General features: G+C 42.8%; 1 pseudogene; it reads left to right on the forward strand.

Annotated features, from left to right (window-relative positions):
• LOC129564076 (PAX-interacting protein 1-like) overlaps positions 1-22,628 on the forward strand; it is a 47,020-nt pseudogene extending 24,392 nt beyond the window's left edge.
• Positions 22,629-23,077: the final 449 nt, after the last annotated feature.

A 23,077-nucleotide genomic window follows, 5' to 3' on the forward strand; every position in this document is an offset into this window, starting at 1 on the left:
TTACTCCTTGGAAGGAACGTTATGACCAGCCTAGATAGCATATTAAAAAACAGAGACATTACTTTGCCAACAAAGGTCCATCTATTCAGGCTATGGTTTTTCCCGTGGTCATGTATGGATGTGAGTGTTGGACTGTGAAGAAAGTTGATCACCGAAGAATTGATGCTTTTGAACTGTGGTGCTGGAGAAGACTCTTGAGAGTCCTTTGGACTGCAAGGAAATCCAGCCAGTCCATTCTATAGGAGATCAATTCTGGATGTTCATTGGAAGGACTGATGCTAAATCTGAAACTGAAATACTTTGGCCACCTCATGCGACGAGTTGACTCACCGGAAAAGTGTCTGATGCTAGGAGGGATTGGGGGTAACAGGAGGCGGGGACGACAGAGAATGAGATGGCTGGATGGCATCACCTACTCGATGGACATGAGTTTGAGTGATCTCCGGCAGTTGGTGATGGACAGGGAGGCCTGGCGTGCTGTGGTTCTTGGGGTTGCAGAGAGTCGGACACGACTGAGTGACTGAAGTGAACTGAACTGTTCAGTCCTGTTCTGGGACGGGAGGAACGCTGCAGACAAATATCCCCGTTATCTGTGGGGAGTTCTTGAAGTGTCTCGGCCACACTGGGTTTGCTTCCTCTCATGGCATGTGTGCTGTCCCAGTCTACACTGCACAGGCTCTAGGTTGCTCTGCCAGGAACTGTTTGAGGCCGATGCTGGGTTGCTTGCACTTCCCAGGTCTAAGCCGCTCCGGTTCAGGTACTTGGGTAGTCCACAAAGGCGCAGACTTTGTTGGGCCTGCGTTTTGTGCCCTTCCCGGGTCTGAGCAGCTCAGGTGACTAGGTGTTTGCTGAGCATGGTCCCTGTGATTTGTCACCTCCCTGGTCCCTCCCCCTTGGTTTTCTGGGTGTACAACCGGCACACCTCAGGCGGATGTCGACTGGCCAGAAACACAAGAAGTCTTGCTTAGTAATGAAGCCTGCCTGCAGTATGGTATCAGATGCCTGTCTGGGGCTGCGATTTCCCCCTTCTGGCTCTGGCTGCCCTCACCTGCCTGTCTCGGCGGTGGATTGGCTCTCTGCAGCCGGCTAGCTCAGCTCAATCCTTTGTTCTGTTAGCGGGAGTGGCGGAGTCTTAGGTTAGGGCTTTTTGCCTTTTCGTGGGACATTTATCCCACAGTCTGCTTTGCTATCTCCAGTTAGCTGTCTCAGACTGCCCTCGTGGCATTCAGGCCTGGTCCTCACTCTACGCAGTTCAGCCAGCTCCCCGCTGCCGAACCCTTGCTTGCTAATGGTGGATGTGGGCGTCTGCTCTGCTTCTCGGCTGGGGGTTACGGATGGGCACATAATCTGGGGTTTTAATTACTTCTTTATTTTTCCTCCTGGTTATGTGGCACTCTGAGGTTCCAAGGCTCACCACAGACTCGCCAGTGAGAGTGTTTCCTGGTGTTTTGAAACTTCTATCTTTTTTTAAGCCTCCCCTCCCGGGATGGAGCTCTGTCCCTATCTCTTTTGTCTCTCTTTTTATCTTTTATGTTTTTTTCCTACCTCCTTTCGAAGACAATCGGTTGCTTTTCTGGGTGCCTGATGTCCTCTGCCGGCATTCAGAAGTTGTTTTGTGGAATTTACTCAGCGTTCAAATGTTCTTTTGATGAATTTGTGGGGGAGAAAGTGGTTTCGCCATCCCATTCTTCTGCCATCTTATTCCCTCCTCACAAATACCATTTTCATAAGGACATTAGCTTATGAGAGTAACTGTGCCCTGTCAGGTTTCCTGAATGAACCCAACATCTTCTCAGACTTGTTCTTCCTCGAGGGGTGGGCCAGCGCTCAGAGGGGTGTTTGTATTTATTTACATAAATGCACTTCTGGAACTAACACCAGGAGGGATTGTGGGCTTGTGTCTGGGGAGGGGATGATTAAAGTATTAGTTCAGTTCAGTTGCTCAGGCATGTACGACTCATTGTGACCCATGAATTGCAGCATTCCAGGCCCCCCTATCCATAACCAACTCTTGGAGTTCACTCGAATTCATGTCCATCGAGTCTGTGATGCCATCCAGCCACCTCATCCTCTGCCGTAACCTTCTCCGCCTGACCCCAGTCCCTCCCAGCATCAGGGTCTTTTCCAATGAGTCAACTCTTCGCATGAGGTGGCCAAAGTGTTGGAGTTTCAGCTTTAGCATCAGTCCTTCCAATTAACACCCAGGATTGATCTCCTTTAGGATGAACTGGTTGGACCTCCTTGCAGTCCAAAGGACTCTCAAGAGTCTTCTCCAACACCACAGTTCGAAAGCATCAATTCTTCAGCGATCAGCTTTCTTCACAGTCCAACTCTCATATCCATACATGACCGCTGGAAAAACCATAGCCTTGACTAGACGAACGTTGGTTGGCAAAGTAAGGTCTCTGCTTTTTAATATGCTATCTAGGTTGGTCATAACTTTCCTTCCAAGGAGAAAGCGTCTCTTAATTTCATGGCTACAGTCACCATCTTCAGTGATTTTGGAGCCCAGAAAAATAAAGTCAGCCACGGTTTTCACCATTTCCCCATATATTTCCCATGAAGTCATGGGATCAGATGCCATGATCTTAGTTTTCTGAATGTTGAGCTTTACGCCAACTTTTTCACTCTCCTCTTTCACTTTCATCAAGAGGCTATTTACTTCCTCTTCACTTTCTGCCATAAGGGTGGTGTTAGCTGCATATATGAGGTTATTGATATTTCCCCCAGCAATCTTGATTCCAGCTTCTGCTTCCTCCAGCCCAGTGTATCTCATGATATACTCAGTATATAAGCTAAATAAGCAGAGTGACAATATACAGCCTTGATGTACTTCTTTTCCAATTTTAAACCAGTCTGTTGTTCCATGTCCAGTTCTAACTATTGCTTCCTGACCAGCATATAGGTTTCTCAAGAAGCAGGTCAGGTGGTCTGGTACTTCCAACTCTTTCAGAATTTTCCACAGTTTATTGTGATCCACATAGTCAAAGGCTTTGGCATATTCAATAAAGCAGAAATACATGTTTTTCTAGAAATCTCTTGTTTTTTGATGATCCAGCACATGTTGGAAATTTGATCTCTGGTTTCTCTGCCTTTCCTAAAACCAGCTTGAACATCTGGAATTTCACGGTTCATGTATTGCTGAAGCCTGGCTTGGAGAATTTTAAGCATTACTTTAATAGCATGTGAGATGAGCGCAATTGTGTGGTAGTTTGAGCATTCTTTGGCATTGCCTTTCTTTGGGATTGGAATGAAAACCGTCATTTTTCAGTCCTGTGGCCACAGCTGAGTTTTTGAAACTTGCTGTCATATTGACTGCAGTACTTTCACAGAATCATCTTTCAGGATTTGAAATAGCTCAATTGGAATTCCATCACCTCCACTAGCTTTGTTCATACTAATACTTCCTAAGGCCCATTTGCCTTCACATTCCAGGATGTCTGGCTCTAGGTAAGTGATCACACCATTGAGATTATCTGGGTCGTGAAGGTCTTTTTTGTACAGTTCTCCTATGTATTCTTGCCACATTTTCTCAGTATCTTCTGCTTCTCTTAGGTCTGTACCATTTCTGTACTTTTCCAAGCCCATCTTTGCATGAAATGTTCCCTTGGTATCTCTAATTTTCTTGAAGAGATCTCTAGTCTTTCCCATTCTGTTGTTTTCCTCTATTTCTTTGCATTGATCGCTGAGGAAGACTTTCTTATCTCTCCTTGCTATTCTTGGGAACTCTGTATTCAGATGCTTATATCTTTCCTTTTCTCCTTTGCTTTTCTCTTCTCTTCTTTTCACAGCTATTTTTAAGGCCTCCTCAGACAGCCATTTTGCTTTTTTGCATGGCTTTTCCATGGGGATGGTCTTGATTCCTGTCTCCTGTACAATGTCACGATCCTCCATCCATAGTTCATCAGGCACTATCTATCAGATCTAGTCCCTTAAATCTATTTTTCACTTCCACTGTATAATAATAAGGAATTTGATTTAGATCATATCTGAATGGTCTAGTGGTTTTCCTTACTTTCTTTAATTTCAGTCTGAATTTGGCAATAAGGAGTTCATGATCTGAGCCACAGTCAGCTCCCGGTCTTGTTTTTGCTGACTGTATAGAGCTTCTTCATCTTTGGCTGCAAAGAATATAATCAATCTGATCTCGGTGTTGACCATCTAGTGATGTCCATGTGTAGAGTCTTCTCTTGTGCTTGTTGGAAGAGGGTGTTTGCCATGACCAGTGTGTTTTCTTGGCAAAACTCTATTATCTCTTGCCCTGCTTCATTCCGTACTCCAAGGTCAAATTTGCCTGTCACTCCAGGCAAAAGTACTTTTGCATTCCAGTCCCCTATAATGAAAAGGACATCTTTTTGGGGTGTTAGTTCTGAAAGGTCTTATAGGTCTTCATAGAACCTTTCACCTTCAGCTTCTTCAGTGTTACTGTTTGGGGCATAGGCTTGGTTTACCGTGATATTAAATGGTTTGCCTTGGAAACGAACAGAGATCATTCTTTCATTTTTGAGATGTATCACAGGGATTAAAACATTTCCCTTTATTTTTTTAAGGAAAAGAAATAATCATTAATGCTAGTATAAAACTTCTATTTTATTTTAAAATTTTTTATTGGAGGCTAATTACTTTACAATATTATATTGGTTGGTTTTGCCATACATTGACATGAATCTACCCTGGGTGTACATGTGTTCTCCTTCTTGAACCCCCCTCCCACCTCCCTCCTCCCTATATCCTCCCTCTGGGTCATCCCCGTGCACCAGCCCCGAGCATCCTGTATCATGCATCGAGCCTGGACTAACTTTTAAAATAGGGTATAAAGAGATTATCTTTAACACGTCTATGTATTAAGTCAATTTTTATGTCATAATTTCTTAGAGACTATTTTGTGATGTGCCTTATCAACACTCATTTCAGCGTAGACAGCTTGGGAGGTTCAACTGCTTCCGTAGCAACCTGCCTTGTTCTCAGAGCTTTCTACTTCTTCAAATGGGTATCCTCCTGGTATCCAGTGGAGGTCCTGCTTTAATCTTGACTTGTGTGGCACTTATTATGAAAATGTACATTGTCACTTCCAGTTTCCACTTTGCTTGCACGGTGGTGTAGGTCTGGCCTCACTGCTTTCACCATTTTGTGCAGTTGAGAGCCCCATTCATGGTCTAGACAAGCCTCAGGCTGCAGGTGGGTGGGAGACTCTACAGACAAGATGGTCTCACCTCTACTCTGTGTTCCCAGACCCCAGAAGCTCTACATCCTGGGCAGGGAGGTTGCTGAGTCTGCACAGAAGTGCCACCTCATTGCCAGCAAGGTGAAGTGGACGGTCAGGTTCCTGATGACCATTTCTGTGGTGAAGCACGTCGTCACCCCAAAGTGCCTAGAGGAGTGCTTCAAGTGCCATAAGTTCATCATTAAGTGGCAGAGTCGCACCTTGTTGACTCGATGCCCAGTTAGGAGGGTTTTTGCCTTGGAATTTGTCTCCATTTTCATCCCAGCAAACATCAAGTTCATTTTTTAATTCTGTAAATTTAAATGGATAAATAACAAATTATTTAATGTCCCAGTGAGTCATTTGATATCTTTGCATTTTACTGTGAAATAGGAAGGTTGTGATAATTGAGGAAGTACTGGGGAAGAGCTCTGTAGCCCTGCCTTGTTCTCCTGATGATACATCCTTCTGTTTTGCTGCCTGTCGAACGGGGTTCCAGGTGTGGAACAGTGGAAAGAGCAGGGCCAGGAAGCCCAGGAGTGTCCTGGGAACAAGGGGCAGGTGGCCTGGGGTGTCAGTGTGGAGCACCCACCCCCAGGACAGGCAGGGGCATCTGTGTTGGGACCTTCACTCCGCTGCTCTGTGCCCTCAACACACACCTCCTGCTGGGGGCTGCACAGGTGGTCCTTGGGTAGTGTCCACGGTGGTCCCTTCTCCGCTCTGCCTGCTCTCAAGTCATCTGTGGGAAGCACTTTGAAGTCTGTATTTGCTGCTGCTCCTCAGCTGATTCTCATTTATCCCCTATTTCCTCACATGTCTCCCTTCTGTCTCATCCACGGGGCTGTCACTGTTCTGTGACCAGTGACCACCAGTCGGGCTGGTTTAATTGTCCTTTCCACTCTTCCCATCAGTTGTGAACACCTGGTAGCTTTTGGTAAAACAAGAGCATCCTATACTCGTCTTAGGCTTTTCTACCCTGGTGCTGGCATCAGCGTGTCCCAGGGACCCCCTCCCCCCACATCCCCAGTTCCAGTCTCAGGGAAGATCCTGGAAGCTGACGGTGCTCCAGCCCATGGGGTCTGGTTACACCAAGCTGATTCACACAGTGCTCTTGGTGTCTGTCTGTCCGGTTCCAGTCCCACACCACAAGGCTCAGGCTCATCTCTCCCTTCCCGTGTCTGTACTCCAGTTAGACGTGGAATACACTGTTCTCCCACTGTATGTCACTGTGCTCCCAGTGACGTGGGAACAGTGACAGCCCCGTGGACGAGACAGAAAGGAGACATGTAAGGAAATAGGGAATAAACGAGAGTCGGCCAAGGAGCAGTGAGACGCCTGTTCCCTATGTCCTAAATACATTAGCTTCCTGATTGAGTCCCGTGTAGTCAGTCCCCGTCAGCCACCCCTGCATCCCCACCCCTGCAGCACATCTCCCCCGCCTGGGCTCTGACAGCTTTAAGACTGGACACTTCCAATCATAGGGGAAGGGTATTTTGACATTTTGTATTTATACCTATATAGTTTGAGACACAAGTTGTATAGGCTATTTCTTTCTGGAATACACATGTCCTTTGCACTGCTGTGAAAAATTTGACTCTTGCCACGACTCCGACCAAGGTAATGTAACTCTGCTTCTCCTCTTAGAAACACAGGGTTATTGTAGCTACTGTTCCTTTCAGTGTCATCTCGCACCTTAAACATTGATTGCTTCCTGTCATCCCTCAGAGCTCTACAGCAGGCACAGCAACTTTCATTCTGCTGTAGAAACTAGCATTTCAAATACATCACTTCATTCAAGTATATCACATCATACAGGGAAGTACTGCTTTGGTCATTTATTAACTTCATTTTTAGACATTCTTCTCTTTTTTCACCTAGTGTAGTGTCTTCTTTTTCTGCTGGTGGCTGATGGACTTCCATTTCTAGCAGTTGTTAAATCTCAGTGTCTCCTGAGTGACATGATAGAGTCCTAGTGACTATGTTCTCTGAGCTTAGAATGATTTTCTTAAAGTAAAAATTTATTTACTTTAATTGTAGGCTAATTACTTTACAATATTGTATTGGTTTTGCCATACACTGACATGAATCCACCCCGGGTGTACATGTGTTCCCCATCTTGAAACTCATTCCCACCTCCCTCCCCATACCATCTCTCTGGTTCATCCCAGTGCACCAGCCCCAAGCATCCTGCATCAGGCATCAAACCTGGACTGGCGATTCGTTTCACATATGATAATATACATGTTTCAATGCCATTCTCCCAAATCATCCCACCCTCTCCCTCATAGTCCAAAATACTGTTCTATACATCTGTGTCTCTTTTGCTGTCTCGTATACAGGGTTATCGTTACAATCTTTCTAAATTCCATATACATGCATTAGTATACTGTATTGGTATTTTTCTTTCTGGCTCACTTCACTCTGTATGATAGGCTCCAGTTTCATCCACCTCATTAGAATTGATTCAAATGTATTCTTTTTAATGGCTGAGCAATATTCCATTGTGTATATGTACCACAGCTTTCTTATCCATTCGTCTGCTGATGGACATCAAGGTTGCTTCCATGTCCTGGCTATTATAAACAGTGCTGCGATGAACATTGGAGTACACGTGTCTCTTTCAATTCTGGTTTCCTTGATGTGTATGCCCAGGAGTGTGATTGCTGTGTCATATGGCAGTTCTATTTCCAGTTTTTTAAGGAATCTCCACACTGTTCTCCATAGTGGCTATACTAGTTTGCATTCCCACCAACAGTGTAAGAGGGTTCCTTTCTCTCCACACCGTCTCCAGCATTTATTGCATGTAGACTTTCGGATAGCAGCCATTCTGATTGGCTAGAAATGGTACCTCATTGTGGTTTTGATTTGCATTTTCCTGATTATGAATAGTGTTGAGCATCTTTTCATGTGTTTGTTAGCCATCTTTATGTCTTCTTTGGAGAAATGTCTGTTTAGTTCTTTGGCACATTTTTTTATTGAGTTGTTTATTTTTCTGAAATTGAGCTGCAGGAGTTGCTTGTATATTTTGGAGATTAATTCTTTGTCACCTGATTCATTTGCTATTTTTTTCTCCCATTCTGAAGGCTGTTTTTTCACCTTGCTTATAGTTTCCTTTGCTGTGCAGAAGCTTTTAATTTTAATTAGGTCCCATTTGTTTATTTTTGCTTTTGTTTTTAGTATTCTGGGAGGTGGGTCATGGAGGATCTTGCTGTGGTTTATGTCAGAGAGTGTTTTGCCTATGTTCTTTTCTAGGAGTTTTATAGTTTCTGGTCTTACATTTAGATCTTTAATCCATTTTGAGTTTATTTTTGTGTATGGTGTTAGGGGGTTCTAGTTTCATTCTTTTACAAGTGGCTGACCAGTTTTCCCAGCACCACTTGTTAAAGAGATTGTCTTTTCTCCGTTTTTTATTCTTGCCTCCTTTGTCAAAGATAAGGTGTCCATAGGTGAGTGGATTTATCTCTGGGCTTTCTATTTTGTTCCATTGATCTATATTTCTGTCTTTATGCCAGTACCATACTGTCTTGATGACTGTGGCTTTGTAGAAGAGCCTGAAGTCCGGCAGGTTGATTTCCCCAGTTCCATTCTTCTTCCTCAAGATTGCTTTGACTATTCGAGGTTTTTTTGTATTTCCATACAAATTGTGAAATTATTTGTTCTAGCCCTGTGAAAAATACCATTGGTAGCTTGATAGGGATTGCATTGAACCTATTGATTACTTTGGGTAATATACTCATTTTCACAATATTTGTTCTTCCAATCCACGAACACGGTATATTTCTCCATCTATTAGTGTTCTCTCTGATTTCTTTCACCAGTGTTTTTTAGTTTTCTGCATATAGGTCTTTTGTTTCTTTAGGTAGATATATTCCTAAATATTTTATTATTTTCGTTGCAGTTGTGAATGGAATTGTTTCCTTAATTTCTCTTTCTATTTTCTCATTATTAGCGTATAGGAATGAAAGGGATTTCTGTGTGTTGATTTTGTATCCTGCAACTTTACTATATTCATTGATTAGCTCTAGTAATTTTCTGGTAGACTCTTTAAGGTTAAGGCATTGTTTTAAAAAGAGATGGACAAGTGACATACCCACTGTGTGGCCCATCAGCCCTACAGCATGTCGTCTGACTCAGCCCGACCCTGGACTGTTAGTTTGGTTATGATGATGAAATGAAATGCTTTTCTGAATAAGATATATTCATAAGAAGATTAAAACATTTTGTGATCTTTACTTTTTGACAAATTAGGCATTATTTAAAATTCTTAGATCCTCAAAATCTGGTAAAACCCTTCTTTGTAAAATGCTATACATATTCATGTATAAAAGGAACTTGTTTTTGGTACATCTGTTCAGTTCAGTTCAGTTCAGTGGCTCAGTCGTGTCTGACTCTTTGCGACCCCATGAATCACAGCACGCCAGTCCTCCCTGTCCATCACCAACTCCCAGAGTTCACTCAAACTCATGTCCATCGAGTCAGTGATTCCATCCAGCCATCTCATTCTGTCGTCCCCTTCTCCTCCCGCCCCCAATCCTTCCCAGCATCAGAGTCTTTTCCACTGAGTCAACTCGTCGCATGAGGTGGCCAAAGTATTGGAGCTTCAGCTTTAGCATCAGTCCTTCCAATGGACACCCAGGATTGATCTCCTTTAGAATGGACTGGTTGGATCTCCTTGCAGTCCATGGGTACATCTGTAAGATGTGGCTAATCGACTCTCTGCTGGAGTCCAGTGGCTCTGAAGTCACTCGTCCCTGTGATCACATACTGGCTGTGAAGCTGGTTCCCGGCCTGTCCCTCCGCATGGGCACTCTTCACCTGGATCTGGGTTGGGGCGCTGTGTCCCCCCAGCAGTGTGAAGTTACAGCTGAGGGAGGGTGGGGAGCCGCCCAGGGATTAGAGGAGGCTCCACGGCTTTCAGAACATTTGTTCCTAAAAGCTAAGAAACACTGATCAGTAGGAAGCGTGACTTTGGCCTGGCTGTTTTCAGGAAGAAAGTAAATGAAATATAATTGGGGAGACTTACTTGTTCACAGGTTTCACAGGTGGATACCAGCATCTGGATCACAGGGCCACCTGGAGCCAGTCACATGCAGTGCACCCCAGCACCAGGTATTTTCTGAGGCTGTGCTGTCTTCCTTTTCAGACAAGCAGAACTACCTTTTTTGAGATGCAGAAGTCAAAGTGTTTTTCTCCTTCAATTTGGAGGAGTCCTTGAGGAGGGCCCACGTTTCTCCGCTTTTCAAGGTATGCCTGGACAAAAGCTCAGATCAGCTGCTTCAGCTGGCGACGTTGACAGAGCGGGCAGCTTGCACCCAGAGAGCTGGGCTCTCCCCACTCCCCCTGCACAGTCAAGCCTCCTCTAGGGTGTGTTGTGGGTCTAAGAGAATCAATACAGAGAGAGATAAACTATGATAAACCCAGTTTCAAAGAGAGTCGATATGGAGAGAGACGCATTACAATAAAGCCAATTTCCATTATTATGTTATGAATAATTTGTAAGAGATTTAAAAATTTTTTGCTTTTAACAATTTTCATTAATACTTTTCTCATAAAACATACATTCAGCTGGAAAATGGAGACCATTCTTGAGAAAATATTAACTGAAAATGTGTTTAATAATTCGACTACAGGTTTTCCAATACAATAATGTAAAGTAATTAGCCTCCAATTAAAATAAAAAAAATAAATAAATGTTTCTAAGATACAATAGTTTGGATTGTTTTTTTGTATTAAACAGTGGCTTAATTGATTAATACAGGTAATCAGTTTTTTGGTTTTTTTTTTTTTTTAATCTTAAGGAGATAACTTAGGAATCAAAAGAGATTTGCAGTACTGAGTTAATAGTACTTTACCTAAAATAGCCTGTGTTTTTCTAAATGTTTGAGGAGTTTAAAACAAAATGGTAATTTTGGTATATTTAAGAGTAAGGTTGTTAGAAAATTTTAACCATCAAAATCATTTTGTACTCCATTTGAGCTTTAGAAACTGTGAAAAATGCTTATTCTTGCTCTTATCACAAAATACTTCATGTTTTACAGGAATTAAAGTTCTAGTCATTTTTTAATAATTATAGGTCACACCTAGCATATGAGAGTGATTCTTTCTGAAATCCCTTGTGTGGGTTTGAGAGGCTCACTTCAGGTTGGGGATAAGGGGTTCTAGTACAGTGTAGCTCAGTGAAATTAGGCATTTTGTCAAAATTCTTGGGTAGAATGAGAAATTACACATGCTGAAAATTCAGTTTGAAACCAGTACACGTATTTTCATTTTTAGGCGAAATTCATTTACATCACTCCTGGTATCTGCCCAAGTCTCTCAACCATGAAAGCTATTGTGGAATGTGCAGGAACAAAGTGTTGTCTAAACAGCCATCTTTCCGGAAACTCATGGAACATATGTAGGATAAGGTGCACAGAAGTGAAACACTGTTGAATGCATCAATGTCATGTGTGAGGCTCAGTAACTGAGAAGCTGCTTTTCTTTTCCTTAGAGTTTGTCAGAAATAATTTTAATATCCTGTGAAAATGACCTTCACTTGTGTCGAGAATATTTTGACAGAGGAATAGGTATGTTAATTGCTCTGCTGTGTGTTGGCGTGTGTGGGTGGGGGCAGGTGGATCTGTTTGACAGGTTTTGTCTTTGTTCCTTGCAGATGTTCACAATGCAGAATTTGTTCTCACTGGAGTGCTCACTCAGACACTGGACTACGAGTCATATTCTTTGGGAAGGTGGTGGGTGGGCCCCTCTCATCATTAGTGTTGGAGCTGCATGCCCACAGGTTAGGGCACTACTGCCAAGGTTAGTGAGAGAACCACGGAGAAGCCCATTTAATTTTGTAGGCTGTTCTTCTAGAGTAGGTGCTTTTACATCTTTCCAGGCCCTTTCCCATCCTCCATGTTTAGATCTGAATGACTGTTCTGTGCTGCATTTCCTTGTGGAAGGAAGACTTGGTGTAAAGCTTACCTGAGCTATCTGTGAATGAACTCTCAGGCCTCCCCTCCCGTCTGCACCCTGAGAGCAGCTGCGTTGTCCTGCTGCCAGTAATGGCTTGGGCTGCAGGGCCTGGCATGTACCCTGCAGGAGAAGGGAGGGGCTGGTTTTCTGTGGCAGTGCTTCGGGCACCTGGGGCTCTTTATCTGAAAGTGGGGCCTTTGTTGGGTGTTGGCACTGGTCTGCACTGCTGTGGGAAGTGGTTTTCCTCAACATGCTTTCAGTTCAGTTCAGTTCAGTCGCTCAGTCGTGTCCGACTCTTTGCGACCCCATGAATCACAGCATGCCAGGCCTCCCTGTCCATCACCAACTCCCGGAGTTCAATCAAACTCATGTCCATCGAGTCGGTGATCCCATCCAGCCATCTCATTCTCTGTCGTCCCCGTCTCCTCCCACCCCCAATCCTTCCTAGCATCAGAGTCTTTTCCAGTGAGTCAACTCAACGCATGAGGTGGCCAAAGTATTGGAGCTTCAGCTTTAGCATCAGTCCTTCCAATGGACACCCAGGATTGATCTCCTTTAGAATGGACTGGTTGGACCTCCTTGCAGTCCAAGGGACTCTCAAGAGTCTTCTCCAACACCGCAGTTCAAAAGCATCAATTCTTTGGCGATCAGCTTTCTTCACAGTCCAACTCTCACATCCATACAAGACCACAGGAAAAACCATAGCCTTGACTAGATGGACCTTTGTTGGCAAAGTAATGTCTCTGCTTTTTAATATGCTATCTAGGCTGGTCATAATTTTCCTTCCAAGGAGTAAGCGTCTTTTAATTTCCTGGCTGCAATCAGCATCTGCAGTGATTTTGGAGCCCCCAAAAATAAAGTCTGACACTGTTTCCACTGTTGCCCCTTCTATTTCCCATGAAGTGATGGGACCAGATGCCATGATTACATATAAATTTAACTGACGCACCTGAGCTGGTGCCAAGAGCCTCGTGCTCCCTCAGATGCCCTTGTTTTTCAGCTGCTTTCTTTGGGACAAGTGTTTTTAAGCAGGAAGACAAATATATTAAATATGTTGCATCTTATTAAGGTGTGTAATTTTATTCTGAGGAAACATAAATTATGTTTTGTATTATACAACTGTTAAGAGCCCACATTAGGCTTTATGATTACTTTGCCAGGTTTTTAAATGTTTTCATAACATTGTTAATGGAATTTAAGCTGCAAATAAAATGATGCAAATAAAGACCCCACTATCTGTAAATTAAGAATGTTAAAGGAGGGAGGATAGAATATGGTGGAGGAATAGAACAGGGCGACCACTTTCTCCCACATAAATTCAGCAAAAGAACATTTGAACGCTGAGTAAATCCCACAAAACAACTTCTGAATGCCGGCAGAGGACATCAGGCACCCAGAAAAGCAGCCCAGTGTCTTCGAAAGGAGATAGGAAAGAGTATAAAAGATAAAAAGAGAGAAAAAAGAGGGAGGGATGGAGCTCCATACTGGGAAGAGAGACTTAAAAAAAAAAAGAGAGAGAGAGAAGTTTTCAAACACCTGGAAACACTCACGGGCGAATCTGTGGCCAGCCTTGGAAACTCAGAGGGCCACATAACCGGGAGAGAAAAGAAATACATAATTAAAACCCACAGACAAAGTGCCCAGAGGACATTTTCAGTGGAGAAGAAGCACAACCACCGGCATCCACCACTAGCAAGCGGGGGCTGGACAAGGAGGCACAGGCGGCAGCGCTTAGAGAGAGGACTGGGACTGAACGCCCCAAGGGCAATCTGAGGACGTTAACAGGAGAGAGCTAAGCAGACTGTTCAGCTAAAAGGCAAAAAGCCTGCGAAAAGGCAAAAAGCCCCAACCTAAGACTCCACTAGCCCCACTCACAGAACAAAGGACTTAACAGAGCAAGCTGGCTGTGGTCGGCGCATCCCCCATCCCCCGCCGGGACAGGCAGGGAGGGAAGCCAGTGCCGGAAGGGGCAACCACGGCCCCAAGAGGCCTCCGATACCAAGCGAAAGGCAGGCTTCTTTGTTAACTGAGACTTCTTGGTTTCCGGCCGCTCGATATACGCCCAAGAAGCTGCACCAGTTGTACACCCAGAAAACCAAGCGGCAGAGACCGAGGAGGCGAAAAGTTGTAGCAACCCCACTCACCAAACGCCTGGTCACCTGAGCTGCTCGGACCGGGGAAGGCACAAAATGCAGGCCCAGCCAAGTCTGCACCTTTGTGGAGTACCCGAGTACCTGAACCTGAGCTGCTCAAACCTGGGAAGTACATACAACCCAGTGGTGGCCACAGACAGTTCCCTAAAGAGCAACCTAGAGCTTGACCAGCATAAACAGGTAAAGCACACACACCGTGAGCGGGGGCAATCCCAGTGTAGCCGAGACACTGCACGCACTCCCCACAGACGCCAGGGATATTTGCTAGCAGCGTCCCTCCCTCCCCACAGCAGGACTGAACAGAGAGAAGAAATCCAGCTCCACCCACCAGAACACCGACACTAGCTTCCCTAACCAGGGAACCTTGACAAGCCACGCGTCCAACACCACACACAGCGAGGAAACTACATAATTAAGAAAACTCCACAAACTGTCAGAAGATGGAAAGGCCACCCCAAGCACACAGTATAAGTAAGATGAAGAGGCAGAGAAATACCCAGCAAGTAAAGGAACAGGATAAATGCCCACCAACACAAAGGAGGACGATATAGGGAATCTATCTGATAAAGAATTTCGAATTTTAATAGTGAAAATGATTCAAAATCTGGAAAGCAAAATGGAGTTAAAGATAAGTAACTTGGAGAAAAGGATTGAAAAGATGCGAGAAAGTTTTAATAAGGATTTAGAGGAAATAAAAAAGAGTCATATACAATGAATAATGCAATAGATGAGATCAGAAACATTCTGGAGGGAAAGAACAGTAGAATAATGGAGGCAGAAGACAGGATAAGTGAGCTAGAAGATAGAATAGTAGCAATGAATGAAACAGAGAGGGAAAAAGAAAAATGAATTAAAAGAAATGAGGACAATATTAGAGACCTCTGGGAAAATGTTAAAAGCCCCAACATTCGAATCATAGGAGTCCCAGAAGAAGAAGACAAAAAGAAAGACCATGAGAGAATACTTGAGGAGATAATAGTTGAAAACTTCCCTAAAATGGGGAAGGAAATAATCACCCAAGTCCAAAAAACCCAGAGAGTTCCTAACAGGATAAACACAAGGCGAAATACTCCAAGACACATATTAATCAAATTAAGAAAGATCAATCACAAAGAACAAATATTAAAAGCAGCAAGGGAAAAGCAACAAATAACACACAAGGGGATTCCCATAAGGACAACAGCTGATCTTTCAATAGAAACTCTTCAGGCCAGGGGGGAATGGCAGGGCATACTTAAAGTGATGAAAGAAAGTAACCTACAGCCCAGATCACTGTACCCAGCAAGGATCTCATTCAAATATGAAGGAGAAATCAAAAGCTTTACAGACAAGCAAAAGCTGAGAGAATTCAGCATCAACAAACCAGCTCTCCAACAAATACTAAAGGATCTTCTCCAGACAGGAAGCACAGAAATGGTGTATAAACTCGAACCCAAAGCAATAAAGAAAATGGCAACAGGATCATACTTATCAATAATCACCTTGAATGTAAATGGGTTGAATACCCCAATAAAAAGACAAAGGCTGGCTGAATGGATACAAAAACAAGACCCCCATATATGTTGTCTACAAGAGACCCACCTCAAAACGAGGGACACATACAGGCTAAAATTGAACGGACGGAAAAAGATATTCCATGCAAATAGAGACCAAAAGAAAGCAGGAGTAGGAATACTTATATCAGATAAAATAGATTTTAAAACAAAGGCTGTGAAAACAGACAAAGAAGGAAACTACATAATGATCAAAGTCTCAATCCAAGAAGAAGATATAACAATTCTAAATATTTATGCACCCAACATAGGAGCACCGCAATATGTGAGGCAATTACTAACAAGTATGAAAGGGGAAATTAACAACAATGCAATAATAGTGGGAGATTTTAATACCCCACTTACATCTATGGATAGATCAACTAAACAGAAAATTAACAAGGAAACACAAACTTTAAATGATACAATAGATCAGTTATACCTAATAGATCTCTACAGGACATTTCACCCCAGAACAATGAATTTCACCTTTTTCTCAAGTGCACACGGAACCTTTTCCAGGATAGATCACATCCTGGGCCATAAATCTAGCCTTGGTAAATTCAAAAAAATTGAAATCATTCCAAGCATCTTTTCTGACCACAATGCAGTAAGATTAGATCTCAATTACAGGAGAAAACCTATTTAAAATGCCAACATATGGAGGGTGAACAACACGCTGCTGAATAACTAACAAATCATAGAAGAAATCGAAAGAGAAATAAAAATGTGCATAGAAATGAATGAAAATGAAAACACAAGAAACCAAAACCTCTTGTACACTGTAAAACCAGTGCTAAGGGGGAAGTTCATAGCAATACAGGCACACCTCAAGAAACAAGAAAAAAGTCAACTAAATAACCTAACTCTACATCTAAGGAAACTAGAAAAGCAAGAAATGAAGAACCCCAGGGTAAGTAAAAGGAAAGAAATCTTAAAAATTAGGGCAGAAAGAAATGCAAAAGAAACAAAAGAGACCATAGCAAAAATCAACAAAGCCAAATGCTGGTTCTTTGAGAAGGTAAATAAAATTGACAAACAACTAGCCAGACTTATCAAGAAGCAAAGGGAGAAGAACCAAATCAATAAAATTAGAAATGAAAATGGAGAGATCACAACCGACAACACGAAATACAAAGGATTATTAGAGAATATTATCAGCAATTATATGACAATAAAATGGATAACTTGGAAGAAATGGACAAATTCCTAGAAAAGTACACTTTCCAAAACTGAACCAGGAAGAAATAGAAAATCTGAACAGACCCATCACAAGCACGGAACTAGAGGCTGTAATCAGGAATCTTCCAGCAAACAAATGCCCAGGTCCATACGGCTTCACAGCTGAATTCTACCAAAAATTTAGAGAAGAGCTAACACCTATTCTACTCAAACTCTTCCAGAAAATTGCTGAGGAAGGGAAACTTCCAAACTCATTCTATAAGGCCACCATCACCCTAATCCCTAATCCTGGTAAAGATCCCACAAAAAATGAAAACTACAGGACAATATCACTGATGAACGTAGATGCAAAAATCCTTAACAAAATTCTAGCAATCAGAATCCAACAACACATTAAGAAGATCATACATCATTACCAAGTGGGCTTTACCCCAGGAATGCAAGGATTCTTCAATATCCGCAAATCAATCAACGTAATACACTACATTAACAAACTGAAAAATAAAAATCATATGATTATCTCAATAGATGCAGAGAAAGCCTTCGACAAAATTCAACATTCAGTTATCATAAAAACCCTCCAGAAGATGGGAATGGAAGGGACATACCTCAACATAATAAAAGCTATATATGACAAACCCACAGCAAACATTATCCTCAATGGTGAAAAATTGAAAGCATTTCCCCAAAAGTCAGGAACAAGACAAGGGTGCCCACTCTCACCACTACTATTCAACATAGTTTTGGAAGTTTTGGCAACAGCAATCAGAGCAGAAAAAGACATGAAAGGAATCCATATTTGAAAAGAAGTAAAACTTTCACTGTTAGCTGATAACATGATCCTCTACACAGAAAACCCTAAAGACTCTACCAGAAAACTACTACAGCTAATCAATGAATACAGTAAAGTTGCAGGATATAAAATCAACACACAGAAATCCCTTGCATTCCTATACACTAATAATGAGAAAATAGAAAGAGAAATTAAGCAAAATATACCATTCACTGTTGCAACAAAAAGAATTAAATACTTAGGAATATATCTACCTAAGGAAACAAAAGACCTGAACATGGAAACTATAAAACACTGCTGAAAGTAATCAAAGAGGACATTCATAGATGGAGAAATAGACCATGTTCGTGGATTGGAAGAATAAATATTGTGAAAATGAGTGCACTAACCAAAGTAATTTATACCTTCAATGCAATCCCTATCAAGCTACCAACGATATTTTTCACAGAACTAGAACAAATAATCTCACAATTTGTATGGAAATACAAAAAACCTTGAATAGCCAAAGCAATCTTGAGAAAGAAGAATGGAACTGGGGGAATCAACCTGACGGACTTCAGGCTCTACTACAAAGCCACAGTCATCAAGGCAGTATGGTACTGGCATAAAGACAGAAATATAGATCAATGGAACAAAATAGAAAGCCCCGAGATAAATCCACCCACCTATGGACACCTCATCTTTGACAAAGGAGGCAAGAATAAAAAATGGAGAAAAGACAGTCTCTTTAACAAGTGGTGCTGGGAAAACTGGTCAGGCACTTGTAAAAGAATGAAACTAGAACACTTCCTAACACCATACACAAAAATAAACTCAAAATGGATTAACGATCTAAATATAAGACCAGAAAGTATAAAACTCCTAGAGGAGAACATAGGCAAAACACTCTCTGACATAAATCACAGCAGGATCCTCCATGACCCACCTCCCAGAATATTGGAAATAAAAGCAAAAATAAACAAATGGGACCTAATTAAAATCAAAAGCTTCTGCACAGCAAAGGAAACTATAAGTAAGGTGAAAAGACAGCCTTCAGAATGGGAGAAAATAATAGCAAATGAAGCAACTGACAAAGAATTAATCTCCAAAATATACAAGCAGCTCTTACAGCTCAATTCCAGAAAAATAAATTACCCAATCAAAAAATTGGCCAAAGAACTAAACAGACATTTCTCCAAAGAAGGCATACAGATGGCTCACAAACACATGAAAAAATGCTCAACATCCCTCATAATCAGAGAAATGCAAATCAAAATCACAATGAGATACCATTTCACACCAGTCAGGATGGCTGCTCTCCAAATTCTGTTCCGTTCCGTTCCATTCCGTCGCTCAGTCGTGTCCGACTCTTTGCAACCCCGTGGACTGTAGCCTACAAGGCTTCTCCGTCCATGGGATTCTCCAGGCAAGAATACTGGAGTGGTTACCGTTTCCTTCTCCAGGGGATCTTCCCGACTCAGGAATCGAACCCAGGTCTGCCACATTGGAGGCAGATGCTTTAACCTCTGAGCCACCAGGGAAGCCCGCTATCCAAAGTCTAGAAACAATAAATGCTGGAGAGGTTGTGGAGAAAAGGAACCCTCTTACACTGTTGGTGGGAATGCAAACTAATACAGCCACTATGGAGCAAAGTGTGGAGATTCCTTAGAAAACTGGACATAGGACTGCCATACGACCCAGCAATCATACTCTTGGGCATACACACCGAGGAAACCAGAATTGAAAGAAACACATGTACTCCAATATTCATTACATCACTGTTTATAATAGCAAGGATATGGAAGCAACCTAGATGTCCATCTGCAGACGAATGCCTAAGAAAGCTTTGGTATATATACACAATGGAGTATTACTCAGCCATTAAAAAGAATACCTTTGAATCAGTTCTAATGAGGTGGATGAAACTGGAGCCTGTTATACAGCATGAAGTAAGCCAGAAAGAAAAACACCAATATAGTATACTAACGCATATATATGGAATTTAGAAAGATGGTAATCTTAACCCTGTATACAAGACAGCAAAAGAGACACAGGTGTATAGAACAGTCTTTGGGATTCTGTGGGAGAGGGCAAGGGTGGGATGATTTGGGAGAATGGCATTGAAACATGTATATTATCATATGTGAAACGAATCACGAGTCCAGGTTCGACGCATGATACAGGATGCTCGGGTCTGGTGCACTGGGATGAACCAGAGGGATGGGATGGGGAGGGAGGTGGGAGGGGGATTCAAGATGGGGAAAGCATGTACACCCGGGGCAGATTCATGTCAATGTATGGCAAAACCAACCAATATAATATTGTAAAATAATTCAGTTCAGTTCAGTTCAGTCACTCAGTCGTGTCCGACTCTTTGCGACCCCATGAATCACAGCACACCAGGCCTCCCTGTCCATCACCAACTCCCGGAGTTCACTCAAACTCATGTCCATCGAGTCAGTGATGCTATCCAGCCATCTCATTCTCTGTCGTCCCCTTCTCCTCCCGCCCCCAATCCCTCCCAGCATCAGAGTCTCTTCCACTGAGTCAACTCGTCGCATGAGGTGGCCAAAGTATTGGAGTTTCAGCCTACAATAAAAAAAAAAAATGTTAAAGGTTCGAAACGTTTTGTATGTTTATTTTTATTTCTTATACGCTTTACTTTTATATTGAAATCTTGCCCAAATTTTAATAAATGTACTTTTGAACTTTACTTAGAAATGAGTGATCCTTTTTGGTGACACATATTTTTTTATAGTTCATATGGTTTTCATTAAGCTGGATCACATTTTAACTAATTTCAAGGCAATATATTTTCTATTAGAATTTTCTCCTGTGGCAGTAATTTCTGGAAGGTAATCATTTTCTATCAAGGTGAGACATAAGCTCCTGAGCAGAGCTATGCTCAGAACTTTAGCAGTTATTACAGCACAGGGACCAACTGGTCAGAGCCATGAATACCACAGAAACCCACATCTCTCCTGCTTCTGTTCCAGATATGGTTCTAATACATTTCCTGTCGGGTTGTAAAAAAATGTAAGTGGAGATCATCATCTTATCAGTGACTACTGATGTACGAGCATGTTTAATATACTACAGGTATCAGTATACTCAAGACCAGTGCTGTCACAGAACTTCAGCCCTGCCATGACATCACTGCCCATTAGTGTGCTCCTCAGGCACTGAATTTGCCTCCATGGCAGTTAATGAGGTGTCTTCCTAGAAGGAGCTGTAATTGACTCCAGTCTGTTCTCCAGTCGTGCAATCTCTACAGTTTAATTCCCGAACACAGTTAAAGTGGAGCACGTGCATTAAAAACATTAGGACTTCCACATCACAGGAGTTGTCAGCATTGCTGTAAGGCTTGGGTGTCACTTAGTTACGTGGGATTTCCTCACGGCTCTGACATGGAACCACGTGGATTTAGTCCTGCAAATCACCACTCTGTGTCACAGTTGTGAAGTGAGGCTCCACACCTGCGACATCACCTGTGCCCTAGGTCCTGACCTGTGGTGACTTTCCCGTGACCCATCTCTCACCGTTAAGTCTCTCAGCACACATGGATGTCATGCTGATGGTCTCCTGGAAACATTAATCTATCAAGCTCTTTAAAACACACCCAGTTGGCACTTGCATCTTTAACAGACTATCTCACAATGTCTGTCCTTTTTAGTTCCTACTTTTGTACCTAAGCAAACAAACTTACCTATAGAACTGACTGTCTTCTCACAAACCACAAGTGGAATGAATGTTGCTGTGAAAGAATTTAGAATCTGTAAGGTCCTGGAAGTACAGAGGAGTTTCATGAGTTGGCACAAAATGCTGATTGCACTGTATTCAGAGTATGGGCGTGCCTCTTACACCCTTGAAGAAAATTGAACATGATAATTGCATAAAAGCCTCTGGGTAGAGTCTATGCATCTGTTCAGTCTTTAGTGAAGAGGGGGATTTGTTTAAGCAACATGCAAGTCTGATTTGATTAACCTTTCAGTGACTGTTTTTTCAAAAGCTGCCAAGAAATACTCCTTAAAAACTCTAGGAGCTGTCTATAGCCAACTGGCCTGCACAGCTGCTGAGCGCTGACTTGGAGGCTCAGAGGAAATCATATATGAAGATTTAAGAAAAAGTAAATCAACTTGTTATGTTTATTAGGTTATAAAATTATTTCTCATAAGAAATGAAGTCTTTCAGTTAGTCATGTTGTTTGGTCTGATTCAAGATTTAGTAGAAGTATAATGTAGACCACATATGTAATTTTAGAGTTACTAGTAGCCACAATAAAAAAGCTCTTAAATTTTAGTTTCTACAGTTTAATATATCTGAAGTGTTATTTCATTTATAAGTAATTTTTAAAGTTTTTTTAAAAAAACTTTATATTTCACACCACTTACAGTTCAAAAGTAGATTTACATACCCAAGTTATTTTAAGTTTAGGTGTTTTTTTTTTTTTTTTACGTTAAGGTTAACTAAGATTGACAGTTGAGCCCTTCTTTCACACCAGGCATATTTCCAATGCATGGTGAGCTGGTGTGGCTGGTCTTCACTGTCTCACTTTGCAAACAGGTGGGAGAAACACGGATGCCACTGAGATCAGACGGGATGGAGAGGGGGCTTTCAGAGACTCGGAGGAGCACAGAGCTGGCAGAGCAGAGAGCCCAGGAGAGAGGTTCTGTGCTACCTGCACACGGTCTCCAGCCTATGACGCATGCCTGCTGGTTCATGCAGGACAGGTCTGGGGAGACGACTGTGGTTGGCTGTGTGAAGAGCCTGAAGTGCTGGAGTGCCACACGGCCACAAATGGGGTGGTGTGGAAGACACCCCGGCCACTATAGAAGCAAAGAAGCAATGTTAAGGGGCATGTGAAGGGCAGATCAGGGCCCCCAGCAGCCTCTTCCTCACTCACCCAGCATAGCACTGGCTCCAGGACCACTGGGAGCACTCTGGCACCAGCAGGGCCCTCACCCATGGAAGCAGAGCTGAAATAAGCCTCCCTGTGTCTGTGTCATGGGCCGATCTCTACCACCGCCTCTGGCTTTGTCCACTTGGCACCTCCAGGACACACGAGTGGACAGCAGGGTCTCCCTGGCTGGGGCAGCTCGGGCCTGAGCGGCTGTGGGCTATGTGGGTGAACAGGGGTCCAGGCCAGGCCTGAGCTGCCCAGCTTCCATGGCAGGTCTGGGTTCACATCCAGGATCTCAGAGGATTTCAGAGGATCTGCACTGGTAGGTCTGTGAACACAGCACCTAGGGGCCGCCAGGGCCACCTGTCTGCACCCCCACAG

The sequence above is a fragment of the Moschus berezovskii genome, chromosome X (assembly GCF_049115385.1).
Source record: "Moschus berezovskii isolate FMDL1 chromosome X, NW_MosBer_1.0, whole genome shotgun sequence".
Lineage (NCBI taxonomy): Eukaryota > Metazoa > Chordata > Mammalia > Artiodactyla > Moschidae > Moschus > Moschus berezovskii.